This window comes from Ursus arctos, unplaced genomic scaffold (genome assembly GCF_023065955.2).
Source record: "Ursus arctos isolate Adak ecotype North America unplaced genomic scaffold, UrsArc2.0 scaffold_16, whole genome shotgun sequence".
Taxonomy (NCBI): Eukaryota; Metazoa; Chordata; class Mammalia; order Carnivora; family Ursidae; genus Ursus; species Ursus arctos.
The window spans coordinates 62,826,157-62,844,118 of record NW_026622830.1 but is presented as its reverse complement, the minus strand read 5'-3'; the positions used below and the strand labels follow the sequence as shown (position 1 = coordinate 62,844,118).

General features: G+C 54.3%; 1 long non-coding RNA gene across 2 annotated transcripts in view; it reads right to left on the bottom strand.

The window, feature by feature from the left end:
- Positions 1–15,897, bottom strand: part of LOC130543802 (uncharacterized) — a 48,566-nt gene extending 32,669 nt beyond the window's left edge. For both annotated transcript variants that reach the window (XR_008959426.1, XR_008959427.1), the window contains exons 1-3: positions 15,792–15,897; positions 13,406–13,544; positions 433–588 (exon numbers count right to left, since the gene is read on the bottom strand). This is a non-coding gene — a long non-coding RNA (uncharacterized LOC130543802). The remainder of the gene's footprint in view (positions 1–432; positions 589–13,405; positions 13,545–15,791) is intronic.
- Positions 15,898–17,962: the final 2,065 nt, after the last annotated feature.

Sequence of the window (17,962 nt, the reverse complement as noted above, 5' to 3'; positions counted from 1 at the left end):
TTGGGAAGTAAATAATCAGAGGTAAGGGAATATTTTAGCAATCTTTAGAGGCATTGTCTCACTCTGTAGAAGAGGCTGAGTGTTTTCTTTTTTTTTTTTTTTAAAGATTTTATTTATTTATTTGACAGAGATAGAGACAGCCAGCGAGAGAGGGAACACAAGCAGGGGGAGTGGGAGAGGAAGAAGCAGGCTCATAGCGGAGGAGCCTGATGTGGGGCTCGATCCCATAACGCCGGGATCACGCCCTGAGCCGAAGGCAGACGCTTAACCGCTGTACCACCCAGGCGCCCCGAGGCTGAGTGTTTTCAAATAGTCTTTCCAACCTTTCCACCAAGAGCTTCCATCAATTAAAAAAGGATAGTTCTTTCAGGCACTTTAATATCAGAAAAATAGTATAGTATCTCTATTCTAAGGGATCTTTAAGTCTCTTACTCAAAGGTCCTCCACTGAGATAATTATCTTCATGGTCATGATGGGCAGAGGTGAAAAGGCAGCCGAATTCGTTCCATTTGGCCACACAACAAGAAAATCCTAATACTTCCTAGGTTTCCAGATCAACAAGACCAGAGGTAAGAGTGAAATGGTACCCTGTATGGAAGAACAAGGGTTTTGGAGTCAGTTTGGAAATCCCACTTAGGTTTCTGACACTAAAATCCTCTGTAATTCATATAATCTCTGAGCCCTTGTCTATCCATCTAGGAAATGGGACTCATTCTATATACACCCTAGTTGAGAAGTTTAAGAGGGAGAATGCTAAACAGAGCCACTATGCAATCTCCCAAGAGCAGGTGCTCAGGAGCCATAATTACCATTGGGTCTATTTCTTTTCCAGAGAAAAGAACACATGGTGAAACCGTTTTTTGAAAAGATGACTCACAAGATGATTTTTAAACCTTAAGGAAGGTCAAGAAGCTGCTATTGTGTCGTAATTCTCTCAGAAATCATGTTGATAGACTGGTGGGGACAATAGCACCATCATCACTAGGAGAGGGGAGCTCCCATCTCCATATGGCTATGTTGACTCCCTTAACTCAATGCCACCAAGAAGGAAAGCTGGAGGGAGGTGGTGGTGGGCCCAGGCCAAGGCTGCCAGGTGTGGCTGGCACATGCAGAACTCTGATAGGAGGCTTAACTCCTGTCTATGTTAGGATAGTCAGTGTTCTTCAGAGACAAAGGGCCATTGTGTGTGAGCCCTGATGTAGAAAAGGTGGCAAATATCCACTGCGATCCCCTCTCTGACCCTTAAGATATGCAGCAAAGTTACATTGAATTTTTAAACATAGAGGGACTGCCTGGTCTTCTTTTGATGAGGACTAGGGCTCTATTCCTTGGAGGCCTAAGAATAGAATCTAGTTATTTTCAGTATTTTAAAATGTAGACATGATTCATGGTCCAACATATCATCTGTTTGGGTAAATAGTCTATGACCGCTGGAAAGTAATGTATTCTGCACTTATTATCGAATGTTCCATAGACGTCAATTAGGTCACATTTGTGACCGAGTTTTGTCTGCTCTATCAAATATTAAGAAAGGCATATTAAAATTTCCAAACAAAATTTCCAAAGAAAAGGAAGAAAGCCATTAGAAAAGGTTGTGTGAACACGAAAAGAAAGTGCCATCAGTCAGTTCAGAGAACCAAGTTTGGGTAGGCAACATTGATCAGTGAAGAGAGCAGGGTTTCCCATTACATGTGTTGAACCTTAAGGGAACTGCCATAGATTTGAAAGAGCACCATCTAGAGACAACATTCCAAATCATATCTACGTTCATGAGGATGGATGTATGTTCCAAAAGTGTGTATGAAAATGTAAGGAACATGCTGTATGCTCAGGTAAGGACACCCTTGGGAAAAGATCTTCCAATTCACATCTTCTGTAATGAAGAAGAAGTACTTGCAGAAGTGCAAGTGAAAGCAGAAGGAGAGGTCCTATCTAAGTAGTTGTGAGAACCAACTCAGTGTTGATAGAAGGCAACATCAAACCAACATCAGGACCAATGAACACACCCAAGTTTTCCAAAAAGTGTGATGAACCTTAAGGACAATTTTCACAAATCTCAGTCAGAACACCGAATAGACACCATTGTCCAAGTCAAATCTTCTCTTAGGAAGGTGGCAAGTTTTTCAAAAGTGTCCATGAATGCATAAGTAAGGTGTCACCTGCTTTACGCTAGGAGAGAACACTCTATATAAAAGCATCTTGCACCTCACATCTGGTGTCATGGATTGGGAGCATTGTGCAAAATGGGGTCTGCAAGCATCAAGATAATGCCCTTTGTTTAACTACTTAAGAACACTACACAGAAAGCATCTCTCAACTCACATCTGTCATGAGGAGGAAAGCCGTTTGAAAAGGTTTTGTGAAAAGGAAAAGAAAGTGCCATTATTTAATTCAGCGAACCAAGTTTGTGCAGAGAGACAGCAACATCGATTAGTGAAGGCACCAGTGTTTCCCAGTATGTGTGTTGAACATTAATTAAACTGCCATAGACGTAACTCTCAGTAAGAAGAGGGTATGGAAAGGGTCCTCCGAATCCTAACGTCTGTCACGATGATGGATGCATGTTTCCGAGTGGGAATGAAAGCATAAGGAAAGGGCCATTAACCAGTCTTTAAGAAAGAACAATGTGGCAGGATACAAAATCAATGCTCAGAAATCAGTTGCATTTCTATAAACAAATAATGCGACTGAAGAAAGAGAAATTAGGGAATCCATCCCATTTGCAAGAGCACCAAAAACCATATGTTACCTTTGCATTAAGTTAACCGAGACTTAAAGGATCTGTATTCTAAAACTACAAATCACTCTTGAAAGACATTGAGGAAGACAAGAAAAGATGGAATAATATTCCATGCTCATGGATCAGAAGAACTAACATAGTTAAAATGTCCATGCTATCCAGAGCAATCTACACATTCAATGCTATCCTGATCAAAATACCGATGACATTTTTCAAAGAACTGGAACAAATAGTCCTTAAATTTGTATGGAACCAGAAAAGGCCCCAAATCTCCAAGGAACTGTTGATAAGGAAAAACAAAGCTGAGGGCATCATAATGCCGGATTTCGAGCTGTACTACAAAGCTGTGATCACAAAGACAGCATGTACAAGAACAGACACATAGACCAATGGAACAGAATAGAGAACCCAGAAATGGACCTTCAGCTCTTTGGGCAACTAATCTTTGATAAAGCAGGAAAAAACATCCGGTGGGAAAAAGACAGTCTCTTCAATAAATGGTGCTGGGAAAATTGGACAGCTACATGCAAAAGAATGAAACATGACCACTCACTCACACCATACACAAAAATAAACTCCAAATGGATGAAAGACCTCGAAGTGAGACAGGAATCCATCAAAATCCTAGAGGAGAACATAGGCAGCAACCTCCACGACATCGGCCAAAGTAAACTTTTTCATGACACATATCCAAAGGCAAGAGAGACAGAAGATAAAACGAATTTGTGGGGCTTCATCAAGACAAAAAGCTTCTGCACTGCCAAGGAAACAGTAAAAAAAACTAAGCACCAGCCCACGGAATGGGAGAATTTATTTGTAAATGACATTATAGATAAAAGACTGGTATTCAAGATCTACAAAGAACTCCTCAAACTCAATACACAAGAAAAAAATAAGCAAATTATAATATGGGCAGAAGATGTGAACAGACACTTTTCCAATGAAGATGTACAAATGGCTAACAGACACATGAAAAAATGTTCAAAATCATTAGCCATCAGGGAAATTCAAATCAAAACCACACTGAGATAATACCTTATGCCAGTTAGAATGGCAAAAATTGACAAGGCAAGAAACAACAATTGTTGGAGAGGATGTGGAGAAAGGGGATCCCTCCCACTCTGTTGGTGGGAATGCAAGTTGGTATAGCCACTCTGGAAAACAGTGTAGAGGTCCCTTAAAAAGTTAAAAAGTGAGCTACCCTATGATCCAGCCATTGCACTACTGGGTATTTACCTCAAAGATACAGACGTGGTGAAGAGAAGGGCCATATGCACCCCAATGTTCATAGCAGCAATGTCCACAATAGCTAAATCGTGGAAGGAACCGACATGCCCTTCAAGAGATGACTGGAGTAAGAAGTTGTGGTCCATATATACAATGGCATTTTACTCAGGTAACAGAAAGAACGAGTTCTCAACATTTGCTGCAACATGGACGGCACTGGAGGAGATAATGCTAAGTGAAATAAGTCAAGCAGAGAAAGACAATTATCATATGATTTCTCTCATCTATGGAACATAAGACCTCGGAAGATCGGTAGGGGAAGAAAGGGATAAAGAAAGAGGGGTAATCAGAAGGGGGAATGAAGCATGAGAGACCATGGACTCTGAGAAACAAACTGAGGGCTTCAGAGAGGATTGCGGTGGGGGATTGGGATAGACTGGTGATGGGTAGTAAGGAGGGCACGTATTGCATGGTGCCTTGGGTGTCATACGCAACTAATGAATCATCGAACTTTACATTGGAAACCCGGGATGTACTGTATGGTGACTAACATAATATTAAAAAAAAACTTAAAAAAAAATTGTATCAAAGCCATCTTTTAACTCATGTCTACGACTCACCCTGCCTCCCCACCGACATCGGGCCCGCTGGTGCGTCGCTGGTCATTCAGGGTGGGAGAACGGGCAGAGCCCTCAAGACTCCGGTGAATTTTGAAGGCCATCTGCGCCAAAACACTGGGGCCCACGCTGGAGCTTGCCAGCACCCTCACCTCGGCCCGCCCCTCCGCTCTGCGCTCTCCGCACAGCTGGCGGATCGGGCCTGCCAGCCTCCTGGGGGCTAACTCTAACCCTAGGTCGGCCCAAGAGAGGGGCCCCTCCAAAGGGGCCTGCTGCCACAACGCCAGGGATTGGGGACCCCCGAGCCACAGCACCAGACTCACCCTGCCGCACCGCTGGCACACGAGCCGCTAGGGGTACCACCGTTCATTCAGGGCGGGAGAACGGGCAATGCTCACCATGCCACTAGGGGTACTGCTGGTCATTCAGGGCGGGAGAATGGGCAGGGCCCTAGGAGCCCCCAGCGACCTTCGGAGGACCCCCGCGCCAAAACGATGGGGCCCATGCTCCCGCTAACCTGCGCCCTCACTTCGGCCCGCCCTCCGCTCGCTGCACAGCTGGCAAATCGGGGCTGCCGGCCTCCTGGGGGCTAACCCTAACCCTAGGTCGGCCCCCGAGGGGCCCCTCCCAAAGAGACTGCCGCCGAATGCCGGGGATTGGGGACCCCCGAGTCGCAATGCTGGATTCACCCTTGCGCCCCGCCGACACCCAGGCCACTAGGGCACTGCCGATCATTCAGGGCGGGAGAACAGGCAGGGCCCTCCCTGCCCCGGTAACCTTCGAAGGCCCCCAGCGCCAAAAAGCTGGGGCCCACTCTCCCGCTCGCCAGAGCCCTGATCTTCGACCGCGCCTCCGCTCGCCCCAGACGGCGGATCGTGCCTGCCGGCCTCCAGGGGCTAACCTTTACCCTAGGTCGGCCCCTGAGGGGCCCCTCCCAAGGGGCCTGGCGCTGCAACGCTGGGGATTGGGGACCCCCGAGCCCCAGCGCCGGACTCATCCTGCCGCCCCGCCGTCACCCGGGCCGCTAGGGGCGCTGCTGATCATTCATGGCGGGAGAACTGGCAGGGCCCTCCGAGGCCCGGCGACCTTCTAAGGCCCCCCCTGCCAAATGCTTGGGCCTACGCTTCCCTCGCCAGCGCCCTCACATCGGCTTGCCCCTCCGCTCGTGGAACAGCAGAGGGATCGGGCCTGCCGGCCTCCTGGGGGCTAAGCCTGACCCTAGGTCGGCCCCCAAGGGGCCCTTCCCAAGTGGCTTGGCGCCAAACGCAGGGGATTGGGGACCCCTGAGCTGCAGCGCCGGACTCACCCTGCCGCCAAGCCGACACCGGGCCTGCTGGGGCGTCGCCGGTCATTCACGGTGGGAGATCCGGCAGGGCCCTCAAGACTCCGGCGTCTTTCGAATGCCATCCGCGCCAAAACGCCGGGGCCGATGCTCACGCTCGACAGCGCCCTCAACTCGGCCCGCCTCTCCGCTCACCGCACAGCCGGCGGATCGGGACTTCCGGCCTCCTGGGGGCTAACTCTAACCCTAGGTCGGCCCCAGAGGGTTCCCTCCAAGGGGCCTGGCGCCGCAACGCTGGGGATTGGGGATCCCCGAACCATAACGCTGGACTCACCCTGCTGCCCCGCTGCCACCCGGGCCGCTAGGGGCGCCGTCAGTCATTCAGGTCAGGAGAACGGGCAGGGCCCTCCGAGCCCCCAGAGACCTTCGAAGGCCCCCACAGCCAAAACGCTGGGGCCCACGCTCCTGCTCTCCAGCGACCTGACCTCGGCCCACCCCTCCACTTGCCGCACAGGCGGCGGATTGAGCCTGCCGCCTCCTGGAGGGTAACCCTAACCCTAGGTTTTCCCCCCGAGGGGCCCATCCTAGGGGCCTGGCGCCGCAACGCCTGGGATTGGGGATTCCGGAGCCACAGCGCCGGACTCACCATGCCGCCCCACCGCCACCTGGGCCCCTAGGGGCGCCACCGGTCATTCAGGGCAGGAGAACGGGTAAGGCCCAACTAGGCCCTGGAGACCTTCCAAGGCCCCCCGTGCCAAAACGCTGGGTACTATGCTCCCGCTCGCCAGCGCTCTCACCTCAGCCCACTCCTCCGCTCGCTGCACAGCGGCAGATCGGGCCTGCTGGCTTCCTGGGTGCTAACACATACCCTAGGTCAGTCCCTGAGGGTCCACTCCCAAGGGGCGTGGCCCCGCAAGGCCCGGGATGGGGACCCCTGAGCCCCAGCAATGTACTCAACCTGCCGCTCCGCCACCACCCAGGCCACTTGGGGCGCCGCCGGTCATTTAGGGTGGGGGAACGGGCAGGGCCCTCCGAGCCCCCGGCGACGTTCGTAGGTCCCCCGCACCAAAACGCTGAGGCCCACGCTCCCGCTCTCCAGCGCCCTCACCTCGGCCCGCCCCCCCCCCCCCCCCAGCTGCACAGCCGGCGGATCCAGCCTGCCAGGCTCCTCAGGGATAACCCTAACCCTAGGTGGGCCCCAGAGTGGCCTCTCCCAAGAGGCCTGGTGCCGCAACGCCAGGGATTGGGGACCCGCAAGCCGCAGCGCCGGGCTCACCCTGCCGCCCCGCCGCCACGCGGGCCGCTAGGGGCGCCGCCGGTCATTCAGGGCGGGATAACCGGTAGGGCCCTCCGAGCCCCTGGTGAAATACGAAGGCCCCCCACGCCAAAATGCTGGATACCACGCTACGGTTCGACTGCGCCCTACCACGGTCCATCCCTCCGCTCACCGCACAGGCGGCGGATCGGGTCTGCCGGCCTCCTGGGGGCTAACCTAACCTTAGGACAGTCCCCGAGGGGCCCCTCCCAAAGGGCCTGGCGCTGCAACGCTGGGGATTGGGGACCCCCGAGTCCCAGCGCCGGACTGACCCTGCCACCCCGCCGCCACCCGGGGCGCTGGGGGCGTCGCCGGTCCTTCATGGCGGGAGAACGGGCAGGGCCCTCCGAGCCCCCTGTGACCTTCGAAGGCCCCCCAAGCCAAAATGTTGGGGCCCACGCTCCCACTCGCCAACGACCTCATCTTGGCTCACCCCTCCATTCGCCGCAGAGCCGGTGGATTGAGCCTGCCGGCCTCCTGGGGGCTAACCCTAACCCTAGGTTGGCCCCCGAGGGGCCCCTCCCAAAGGGACTGCCACGGAACGCCAGGGATTGGGGACCCCCGAGTCGCAACGCTGGACTCACCCTTCCACCCCGCCAACACCGGGCCGCTAGGGCACCACCGATCATTCAGGGTGGGAGAACAGGCAGGGCCCTCCCTGCCCCGGTGACCTTCGAAGGCCCCCAGCGCCAAAACGCTGGGGCCCACTCTCCCGTTCGTCAGCTCCCTGATCTTCAACCGCGCCTCCGCTCGCCACAGACAGCAGATCGTGCCTGCCAGGCTCCAGGGGCTAACTTTTACCTTAGGTCGGCCCCGGAAGGGCCCCTCCCAAGGGGCCTGGAGACGCAACGCCGGGCATTGGGGACCCCTGAGCCTCAGCGCCAGATTCACCCTGCTGCCCTGCCGCCACTCAGGCCGCTAGGGGCGCCTCCAGTCATTCAGGGCGGGAGGAGGGGCAGGGCCCTTCGAGCCCCCAGCGACGTTTGAAGGCCTCCCACTTCAAAACGCTTGGGCCCACACTCCCTCTCGCTAGCGCCCTCACCTTGGCCCGCCCCTCCGCTTGCTGCACAGCCGGCAGATCAGGCCTGCCGACCTCCTGGAGGCTAACCCTAACCCTAGGTCGGCCCCCGAGGCATCCCTCCCAAGGGACCTGGCACCACAATGCCGGGGATTGGGGACGACCGAGCCCCAGCGTCGGACTCACCCTGCAGCCCCGCCGCCACTCAGGCCGCTAGGGGTGCTGCCTTTCATTCAGGGCGGGAGAACAGGCAGGGCCCTCCGAGGCCCCGGTGATCTTCAAAGGCCCGTTGTGCCAAAACGCCAGGGCCCACGCTTTCGCTCGCCAGCGCCTTAACCTCGGCCCGCCCCTCCGTTCACGGCCTAGCCGGAGTATTGGGCCTGACGGCCTCCTGGGAGCTAACTCTAACCCTTGGTCAGCCCCCGAGGGGCCCCTCCCAAGGGGCCTGGCACCGAACTCAGGGGATTGGGGACCCCCGAGCTGCAGCGCGGGAATCACCCTGCCGCCAAGCCCACACCGGGCCCGCTGGGGCGTCGCCGGTCATTCAGGGTTGGTAAACAGGCAGGGCCCTCGAGACTCTGGCGACTTTCGAAGGTCATCCGCACCAAAACGCTGGGTCCCAAGCTTGCGCTCACCAGTGCCCTCAACTCAGCCCGCCCCTCCGCTCACTGCAGAGTTGGTGGATCCGGCCTACCGGCATCCTGGGGGTAACTCTAACCCTACGTTGGCCCCAGAGGGGCCCATCTGAAGGGGCCTGCCGCCACAACGCCGGGGATTGGGGACCCCCAAGCCTCAGCACCGGAATTACCCTGCCGCCCCGCCGCCACCCAGGCTGCTAGGGCTGCCGTCGTTCATTCAGGGTGGGAAAATGGGCAGGGCCCTCCGAGCCCTCGGTGAACTTCGATAGCAGCCGCGCTAAAACGCTGGGGCCCACGCTCCTGCTCGCCAGCGCCCTCACCTCGGCCCGCCCCTCCGCTCCCCGCACAGCAGCGGACCGGGCCTGCCAGCCTCCTGGGGGCTAACCCTAACCCTAGATCGGCCCACGAGGGGTCCCTCCCAAGGGGCCTGGCGCCGCAACGCCGGGGATTGGGGACCACCGAGTCGCAACGCTGGACTCACTCTTATGCCCCGCCGACACCCGGGCCCCTAGGGTGCCGCTGATCGTTCAGGGCGGGAGAATGGGCAGGGCCCTCTGAGCCCTCGGCGACTTTCGATAGCAGCCTGTGCCAAAACGCTGGGGCCCACGCTCCCGCTCGCCAGCGCCCTCACCTCGGCCCACCCATCCGCTCGCCGCACAGCAGCGGATCGGGCCTGCCGGCCTTCTGGGGGCTAACCCTAACCCTAACCCTAGGTCGGCCCCCAAGTGGCCCCTTCCAAGGGGCCTGGCGCCACAACGCTGGGGATTTGCGACCCCCAAGCCCCAGTGCCGGACTTACCCTGCCGCCCCGCAACCACCCGGGCTGCCAGTGGCGCCACTGGTCATTCAGGGGGGAGGACCGTGCAGGGCGATCCGAGCCCCCAGCGTCCTTCAAAGGGCCCCCACGCCAAAACGCTTGGGCCCAGGCTCCCGCTCACCAGCGCCCTTACCAGGGCCCGCCCCTCCACTCGACGCACAGTGGGCAGATAGGGCCTGCCGGCCTTCTGGGGGCTAACCCTAACCCTAGGTCAGCCCCCGAGGGGCCCCTCCCAAAGGGCCTGCACCACAAAGCCGGGGATTGGCGACCCCCGCGCCCCAGCACCAGACTCACCCTGCCGCCCTGCTGCCACCTGGGCCGCTAGGGGCGCCACCAGTCATTCAGGGCGGAGGAACAGGCAGGGCCCTCTGAGACGCTGGCAAACTCTGAATGCCCCTGAGTCAAAATGCTTTGGCCCATGCTCCCACTCGCCAGCGCCCTCACCTCGGCCCGCCCCTCCGCTCACTGCACAGCTGGCGGATCGGGCCTGTCATCCTCCTGGGGGCAATCCCTAACCCTAGTTTGGCCCCCGAGGGGCCCCTCTCAAGGGGACTGGCGCTGAACGCTGGGGATTGGGGACCCCCAAGCCTCAGCACCGAACTCACCCTGCTGCCCCGCTGGCACCCGAGCCGCTAGGGGTACCGCCATTCATTCAGGGTGGGAGAATGGGCAGGGCCCTCCGAGCCACCGATGACCTTCGAAGGCCCCCCACGCCAAAACACTGAGACCCACGCTCCCATCGCCAGCGCCCTCACCTCAGCCCTTCCCACCGCTCACCGCAGAGCTGGCAGATCAGGCCTGCTGGCCTCCTGGGGTCTAACCCTAACCCTAACTCTAAACCTAAACCCTAAACCCTAACCTTAACCCTAACCACTAAACCTAACCCTACCCTCAACCCTACACCTTCCCCTAAACCTACCCATAACCCGTACCCTAACCCTAACCCGTACCCTAACCCTTACCCTAACCCTAAACCGTACCCTAACCTGTACCCTAACCCGTATTCTAACCGTAACACATACCCTATCCTGTACCCTAACCCTAACACGTACCCTAATCCGTACCCTAACCCTAACCCAAACCCATACCCTAACACTATCCCTAAACCGTCCCCTAACTCGTACCCTAACCCTAAACCCTAAACCCTGAACCTAACCCGTACCCTAACCCTAACCCGTACGCTAACCTGTAGCCTAACACTACCCGTATACTAACCCTAACCCTAAACCCTAACCCTAACCAGTACCCTGCCTTAACACTAACCTGCAGCCTATCCCGTACCTTAACCCTTACCCTAACCTGTACCCTAACCCTAACCCGGACCCTAACCCATACCCTAACCCGAACCCTAACCCTAACTAGTAACTTAACCTGTACCCTAACCCATACCCTAACCCTAAACCGTACCCTAAACCTAACCCATTTCCTAAACCGTACCCTAACCCTAACCCTAACCTAAACCTAACCCGTATCCTAACCCATACCCTAAACCACACCCAAACCCAAACCCGTACCCTATCCCTAACACAAAACGTAACCCTAACGATAACCCATACCCTAACCCTAACCCATACCCTAATCCATACCCTCACCCTAACCTGTACCCTAACCCTAATCCTAAACCGTAACCTAACCCGTACCGTAACCCTAACCCATACCCTAACCTTAACCCATATCCTAACCCTAACCTGCACCCTAAACCGTACCCTAACCCGTCCCTAAACTGTACCCTAACGCGTACCCTAACCTGTACCCAAACCCTAATCCATACCCTAACCCGTACCCTAACCCTAACCCGTACACTAAACCCAAACCCTAAACCCTAACCCGTACCCTAAACCCTAATCCGTACCGTAACCCATAACCCCTAACCTGTAACCCCTAAAGCCAACCCTAACCCGTAACCTCACCTTACCCTAACCCTAACCCCTACCCTCACCCGAACACTAACTGTAACCCGTACACTAACCCTAACCCGTACCCTAATCCGTACCCTAACCCCGGGGATTGGGTACACCTGAGCCCCACCACGGGACTCAGCCTGCCACCCCTCAGGAAACCATGCCCCTTGGGACGCCGCAGAGCATCCCGTGCAGAATTAGTAGGGCCCCCCTGAGCCCCCAGCGATCCTCGGCGGCCCCCTACACCCCAACTCTGAGGCCCACGCTCATCCCGCCCCGCGCCTTCCCGTCAGCCTGCCACCAAGCTCGTCGCAGAGCCGGCAGATCAGTCCTGCCCGGTTCCTGGGGCCTAGTCCTGACCCTAGGTCGGCTAGGGAGGGCCCCTCCCCCGGGGCCCGGTGCCGCAGCCCCGGGGACTGGGGACACCTGAGCCCCACTGCAGGACAAAGCCTGCGACCCCGCAGGAAACCGTGCCCCTTGGGAGGCTGTAGAGCATTCAGGGTGGGAGAACCGGGAGGGCCCCCAGAGCCCCCGGAGAACTTCAGCGATCCCTAAGCCCCAACCTTGATGCCCATGCTCACCCCACCCCGTACCCTCACCTCAACCCGTGGCAGAGCTCGCCACATAGCGGGCAGATCTGGCCTGCGGGGTTCCTGGGCCCCAACCCTAACCCTAGTTCATCTGTGGAGGGGCCCCTCCCCAGGAGCCTGGAGCCGCAGCCGCGGGGATTCGGGACACCTGAGCCCCACCGCAGGACTCAGTCTGCCACCTTGCAGGAAACCGTGCCCCTTGGGAGGCCATAGAGCATTCAGGGCGGGAGAACCAGGAGGGCCCCCCTGAGCCCCCAGCGAACTTTGGCGGCCTCCCGCACCCCAACCCTGAGGCCCACGCTCACCCTCCCCACACCCTCACCTCAGCCTGTGTAGCTCACCATACAGCCAGCAGATCGGGCCTGCGGGGCTCCTGGGGCCTAACCCTAACCCTAGGTCAGCCGCGGGTTTGGCGGCCTCCCCAGGAGCCTTACACCGCAGCCCCGGGGAATTGGGATACCTGTGCCCCGCCTCAGGACTCAGCTTGCCAGTCCGCAGGAAACCGTGCCCCTTGGGGCGCTACAGAGCATACAGGGCACGAGAACTTGGGGAGGCCCCCGGAGCCCGTCCCCACCTTTGGCAACCCCCGTGCCCCAACCCTGAGGCCCATGCTCACCCTCCCCCATGGCCTCATCTCAGCCCTCCACGGAGCTCGCCGCACAGCTTGCTAGATTGGCCCTGCCGGGCCCCTGGACCCTAACCCTTACCCTAGTTTGGCCACAGAGGGGCCCCTCCCCAGGATCCTGGCGCCCAACTCCGGGGGATTGGGGACACCCAAGCCCCACCGTAGGACTCAGCCTGCAGCCCACAGGAAACTGTACCGTTTTGGGGCACAATAGAGCATTCAGGGCAAGAGAACTGGGACACCCCCTCAGAGCCCCTGCTGGTGAACCCCGACCTTTGTGAGCCCTTCCGGATCAAACCCCAAGGCTCACAGTCACCCGCCCTTGTGCCCTCATCTCAGTCGGCCTGGGAGTTCTCTGAGCACTGGGCAGTTCGCACCTGCTGTCTCTTGAGGCCTAACCTAACCCTGGGTCTTCTGCTGAGGGTCCCCTCCCCATTTGCCTGCCTCCAAGGTACCAGGCATTGGGCTCACCTCTGCACGACTAGAGGACTCAGCCTGCCCCACTGCAGGAAACTGTCTGTTTGGGGCTGCAGAAAGGATTCATAGCAGGAAAATCGGAGGGCCCCCCTCAGCCCATCCCAGGGAACCCCCACTTTCAGAGATCTCCCCGGATCCAATTAGTAGCTTCACACTGACCTTTAAACTTGCTCTCCATGGAGATCTTTTGAAATTCTCCACAATTCCAACCGATGGCATCATCCAGCTTCAGTGCCTTACCCAGCTTTAGGTCTTGAGATGGATTAAAATGGGAAGTCATTTCACTGATGACGATGTACTGGTGACCAAAAGATACATGCATAAATGCTTCATATCACTTGGCTTCAGGGAAATGCAAATCTAAACCCCTATAGATGCCATATCACACGAGGCCGAATATCTAAAAATAAGAAGACATGAAACTATACATGTTGGAGAGGATGTGGAGAAACGGGAACCCTCTTACACCCCTGTGCGAATGCAGTCCGGTACAGCCACTCTGGAAAATGGTACGGAGTTTCCTCAAGACGTTATAAATAAAGCTACCCTATGTCCCAGCAATTGCACTACTGGGGATTTACCCCAAAGAGACAGAGGTAGTGAAGACGGGACACATGCACCCCAGTGTTCATAGCAGCAATATCCATAATAGACAAGCTGTGGAAAGAGTGCAGATGAGCATGGACAGATGAATGGATAAAGAAGATGTGGATCATATATATAATGGAATATTACTCAGCCATCAGAAAGGATGAATACTTACCATAACACCGACCTGGGTGGAGCTGGAAGGTATTATGCTGAGTGGAATAAGCCAATGAAAGAAAGACAATGATCATATGCTTTCACTCCTATGTGGAATATCAGAAACAGGGAAGAAGACCATAGGGAGGGAAAATAGAAAGGGAAGTCATCAGAGGGAGAAAACCCATGATAGACTCTTAACTATCGCAACAAACTGATGATTGCTGGAGGAGAAGTTGGGGGGGGAGGGTAACTGGGTGAGTGGCATTAAGGAGGTCACACGATACAATGAGCACTGGGTGTTCCACACGACTGGTAATTTATTGAAGACTACATCTGAAACTAATGATGTACTGTAAGTTGGCTAATTGAATTTAAATTAAAGAATAAAAGACCTCGAATAAACAATCCTAAACATTTGTATGGAACCACTAAAGATACTGAACAGCCAGTGCAATGTGGAAAAGAAAAACAAAGCTGGAGGACTCACAATTTCAGATTTCAGGTTATACTACAAAGCTGCAGTCATCCTAACAAGAGAGTACGGCACAAAAATAGACACAGCGACCAAAGGAACAGGATACAAGTTCAGACAGAAACCCACAATTATGTGGTCCATGAATCTTCCACAAGGCAAGCAATGATATCAAAAGGGAAAAGGACAGTCTCTACAACAAATGGTGTTGGGAAAACTAGACAGCTACGCACAAAAGAATGAAATTTAGACTGCTTTCTTACACAATACAGACAAACACAAAACAGTTTCAAGACCTCAATATGAGACCTAAATCCACAAAAATTCTACAGGAGGGAAGACAGTAACTTCTTGACATGGACCATACCAACGTTTTTCTAGACTGTCTCCTGAGGCAAAGGAAATGAAAGCAAAAATTAACTATTGGGAATAGAGCAAAATAAAAAGTTTCCACATGGCAGAAGAACAATGAAAACGTAAAAATAAAAAGACAACCTACTCAAAGGGAGAAGATGTTTGCAAAGATCATATGCAATAAAAGGATAGTGTCCAAAACATAGAACTGATACTACTCGACCCCCAAAAAACAAAGAATTCAGTTAAAAAATAGGCAGAAGACATGAAGAGACATTTCTCCAAAGAAGAAATACAAATGGCCAACAGTCCCGTGAAAAGATGTTCACCATCACCCATCATCAGGAAAATGTAAATCCAAAGGACAATGAGGTATTACCTCACACCTGTCAGAATGGCTAACATCAAAAGCACAAGAAAGAGCAGGCGTTGGGAGGATGTGGATAAAGGGGAATCCTCGCGAACTGTGGGTGGGAATGCAAACTGTGGTGGCCACCGTGGAAAAGAGTATGAAGGTTCCTCAAAAAATTAAATATAGAACTACCCTACAATCCAACAATCACACTACTGGTATTTGCCCAAAGACTATGAAAACAGCAACTTAAAAGGATACGTGCACCCCTATGTTTCTTGCACCATTATTTACAATATCACAATATGGAAGCAACCCAAGTGTCTGTAGAAAAATTGACAAATGAGATGATAGATGTGTGTATTCACACACACACACACACACACACACACACACAATGGAGTATTACTAGGCTTGAATGAAACCTTGCCATTTGCAGCCACATGGATAGAGCTCGAGAGTATTATCCTAACTGAAATCAGTCAGACAGAGAAAGACAAATCCCATATGATGTCACTCTTATAGGGAACTTAAAATAAACAAAACTAAATAAATAAAAGAGAAAAAGGAGACACACCAAAATACAAACTCTTAACAATAGAGAACAAATGGATGCTTACCAGAGAGGAGGTGGATAGAGGGATGAGTGAAATAGATGAAGCGGATTAAGAGGACACTTTTCTGGATGACCACTGAGTAATATATAGAATTACTGAATCACTCTCTTGTACACCTGAAACGAATGTAACACTGTATGTTAGCTCTACTGGAATTAAAATAAATTTTTTAAAAAGATTTTTCTTTCAGGAACCTCTTTGAAAAAGCTTTTCCTCTGCAATGTGCATAAGCCCTACTTGGGAGGATTCACTCTACAATAATTATTCATTCTATGCCTCGAATTCAGATTTCACTGAGTTCTTACTGTGGATCCCAGCCCACGGGAGCCATGGTCCTTTTCTGTCCAGGCTCAGCACCTATGCCTTCAAGATTGGAAGTAGAGACACATGTCACTTCACAGTCCAGAAAGCTATTATTGTTTCTGTTTCAGTGTGAGAGAGTCACAGACTTTGGGACAGGTTTCAGAGCAGGTTTATTATGGATCCTGGATCTCTACTTCAATGTTCATTACCTGGGTCCATTTGGCTAATAGGTTCCCTGTGGATGGACTTGCTTCCAAGCACATACATGGAGGATGCAAAGGTGGGTGGGCTTGGTGCGGGACAGGAAGAAGACCAAAAACAGACAAGGGTCCGACCCCTCCCCTGATCCAGGAACTGCTATGGGAGAGGGTTCAGGAGGTAGAATCCATGCGAAACTCCAAGGTCACCAGCTGAACACAGGAGGCATAGGTCAAGGGATCTGGAGATGCAGGGGTTGAAGGCTGCTCTGAGCTACCTCTGGGAGGAAGGGAGGGAAGGAATGAGAAGGAGACACTGCCTGCCCCTGGCCCATGCCAGCTGCCCACCGCTCCGACACGCATCCGTCTACACAGCTGACACACAGCCTGGGCTCAGGATGGGCTGGCTCGGGTCCCTCAATCCTCAGTGGGACAGCTGGCCCCAGGGCTCAGAGACAGGCTGAGGGAGATGAGAGGGAAAGCTGCCCCACCCAGGTCATCCCCTCCTTGAGCAGACAGCCCTTCAGAACTGCTAAAAAACAAAAAAACAAAAAAAAAAAAAACCCACTAACGGCGTTGAAAGACATGCCATGGATGAACTAAGGCATAGAGATATGTAAAATAACATCCACTTTTAAGTTCAGAGCTGTCATCTCAGGAAGTGGGGAGAGCTTCCCTGAAGAAGACTGAGGGGAGGGCAGGCCATGCTGAAAAGGGAGACATGGCTCTCCTGATTGGGGACCTGCAGCCCCCTTCCAGGGCAGGACATCATCCTCGCATCACACGAGATCCATGGAAGTGTTCCATCAGGGCCAGATGTTTGTCTCGAGAAGGCTACCCTGGCATCGGACTGCACAGGGCACCAGGGACGAGGGCCAGATGGAGGACGGACAATACCCCGGAGGCCATGGGGCAAGAGCAGAGGCACACGACCTTGAAGATGATGATGAAAAGCAGGAGGTGGCAGCATGGAGCCGGCCCGAAAGTGCCATGGGAGCAGTGCCCACAGCTACACTGACTGGGGGCCTTCTGTGCCAGGTGTGGCTGACTTCAGTGGGCTCCAGACTAGTCCTGACCACAAGTCTAGGAAGTGTGCACCACCCCCGGCCTCCTCTCCCCTTGCAGCTGCTAGGAATCACGGTCACAGACCCTGGTCAGCTTTCGTGGAAACCAAGCAGTGGCTCCCCCGCGTGCTGCACCTCTGGTGGTGGTCCAGTGCGACCCTCGTGCCTGGCCAGACACTGATGTCTACCTGTCTCCACACAAATCCACAGACAGGAGGGTGTCCCTGAATTCCACAGCACCTGATGAAACAGATCCACGGAACCCAACACCCAGTGGGTCACTCGGGACCTCACCTATGAGGTCATGGAGCTCACCATACCCTATTTCCGTCACTTCCCACAGAAAGCCTGGTTCTGATCCCCCACAATACCATACATCCTGGTTGCTGACCTGGGGTCATGCCATGAACCCACATGGCACCTTTCTTTTAGAGAAGCCTATGCCTACACCTCCTAGAAAATATTTCTAGTGAAGTACAAGCCCATCAGGACTACGGTGTGAACGGTAGCACACAGCCTGCATGGTAGTAGTCAGTAATTCTAACAAGGGTTAACCCCACCCCCCGTCTCACAAAACCGTCCTCCGTCCCCACGGAACTCATGGTCTGCC